This window comes from Palaemon carinicauda, chromosome 17 (assembly GCF_036898095.1).
Source record: "Palaemon carinicauda isolate YSFRI2023 chromosome 17, ASM3689809v2, whole genome shotgun sequence".
Lineage (NCBI taxonomy): Eukaryota > Metazoa > Arthropoda > Malacostraca > Decapoda > Palaemonidae > Palaemon > Palaemon carinicauda.
In genome coordinates this window covers 43,072,681-43,075,180 of record NC_090741.1, presented here as the reverse complement: position 1 = coordinate 43,075,180, position 2,500 = coordinate 43,072,681, and the positions used below count along the sequence as shown (strand labels likewise).

General features: G+C 33.6%; 1 protein-coding gene across 1 annotated transcript in view; it reads right to left on the bottom strand.

Annotated features, from left to right (window-relative positions):
- The window catches only part of LOC137656044 (adhesive plaque matrix protein-like), an 8,679-nt gene that overhangs the window by 2,271 nt on the left and 3,908 nt on the right, over window positions 1–2,500 (bottom strand). The gene's annotated exons all lie outside the window — the stretch shown is intronic.

The window sequence follows — 2,500 nt, the reverse complement described above, 5'->3', positions numbered from 1 at the left end:
TGCTGACGGTGAAGAACGTCATGGTAGATTTCATTACAAAAAAGTAACATTTTAGAGTCAATTGGGCGTGATGTAACTAAGATATTATTCATACTTTGTAACTTTAGATAATGAGGATACTACTACTACTACTACTACTACTACTACAACTACCACCACTACTACTACTACTACTACTAATAATAATAATAATAATAATAATTATCGATAATGAATTCAAAGATAGAGATATAGGAATAAAAAAGATATAAAGATAGAGAGAAGTAAAGAATGGAAATCATAATTACAGTACGCAGTTTTCACATGCTCCTCCCAAATGCTCTTCGCGTGACCCCTATCTCTCTTTGCTCCGGGGACCCTTGTTTTTGGAGTCTCACTGTCTCAAGGTTAGACTTCTATTAATAGATCTCAAAATGATGGGGGGGGGGGGGGGGGTGTTGTCGTAGAATGACAGAAAAAATGATCGATTCTAATTTAGAGAGTGAGTGAGATATGTTCATCTTGTTTTTTCATCTAATGTCATTCCCTGTCACTATAATTCTAAGCCACCGGTTTCCTGACCTCCGGATTCGACCTTGTGAGAGACAGCGAAGGGAAATTTTGGTCGCTCTTATAATGATTTTCATAACGGTTCTGGATTTCATGCTGAAGACTGTAAATATGCAGTATAGAAAAACTTTGTCTGGGATTCCAACTGGGGTTGGTAAGAAAAGAACTTCCATTGCTACAGTTTTATAGTTTGTTGAAATAGACTGATTTATTCGTATATGTATGTCTTTGTGTTCGTACATATATATGCATATATATATATGTATATATATATATACACACACACATATATATATATATATATATATATAATAATGTTAACTCCGAATATCCTTGATGATTGACTGATTTATTTAAAATTGCTTCATTAATTGTGATAGAGTAACATATGTTATTAGTTTAGTATATTAGTCATGAATTATGTTGAATATTATATAAACATTACGGAGATGCATGTATAGCCATAGAGACATTTTCTATCTAAAATTGTGATAGTGACGAGAAATGGGATGATCATAACAGGGATGATAATTAAAATAAGCCTAAAGATTATTAATCAATGCAAGCATCCATTCAAAGCATATCCCCTTATTTGGGAACAAAAAAAAAATTGGAAAGGAATAGCAAATAATTCAAGATCAATAGAAACATGAGAAATTAAATTATGGTGTAAGGAATTTCAAAGTACTGTTGTCATCAACATTATTTGACAAGCTAAAGCAGTAAATAGTTGGAAAGGCAGAATGCTAGAAGCATTAAGCCCTTAAAAAGGAAAGCATCAATAGAGCCCTAAGCCTTTAAAACAGAAAGTATCAGCACAGCCCTAAACTCTTAAAAAGAAAAGCATCAGTAAAGCCCTAAGCCTTTAAAACTGAAAGTATCAGAAAAACCCTAAGCCCTTAAAAAGGAAAGCATCAGAAAAGGGCCTAATCCCTTAAAAAGGAAAGCATCAGTAAAGCCCTAAGCCCTTAAAAAGGAAAGCATCAGTAAAGCCTGAAGCACTTAAAAAGGAAAACATCATTATAGCCATAACCCCTTGAGAAGGAAAGCATCAGTAAATCCCTAAGCCCTTAAAAAGGAAAGCATCAGTAAAGCCTTAAGCCCTTAAAATAGAAAGCATCAGTTAAGTCCTAAGCCAAAGGAAAGCGTCAGTAAAGCCCTAAGCCCTTAAAATAGAAAGCATCAGTAAAGCCCTAAGCCCTTAAAATAGAAAGCATCAGTTAAGTCCTAAGCCAAAGGAAAGCATCAGTAAAGCCCTAAACCCTTAAAAAGGAAAGCATCAGTAAAGTTAAGTAGGAAATGCACTAATATGACCCCAATTGGGAAAGCATTATTGGGACCCAGGTATGGCCAACAGTAATATGAGTCGGATAGGACTAATAGTGAAAGCATTAATGGAGCCACAATGGGAATGCACTACTAGGTCCCTAATGAAAAGAATTATTATTATTATTATTATTATTATTATTATTATTATTATTATTATTATTATTATTATTATTATTATTTGCTAAGCTACAACCCTTGTTGGAAAAGCTGGATGCTACAAGTCCAGGGGCTCCAACAGGGAAAATAGCCAAGTGAGGGAAGGAAACAAGAAAAAATAGAATTTTTAAGAATCGTAAAAAAATTAAAATAAATATCTCCTATAAAAACTAGTAAAGATTAGTATGAGTCAATAAGTAAAGCATGATTACCGCTGATTTTGTTAAGGAAGTAAAGCAAAGTCTCTGAAATTTTGATAGAAAAAATAATTATTGATCAGAAATTTCCTTGAGAAATATCATGAGCTTTCACAGCGTATATGACTGGAAAGGCCAATGAATTACTGAGAATGACATGGCTGTATGTTTCAGTCATTAATTTTACGTCCTTGATTCTGGCGTATGACATGTAAAAATAGTTATGTCAGATTAAAGAGGGTGACTGAAGGTACTCTCTCTCTCTCTCT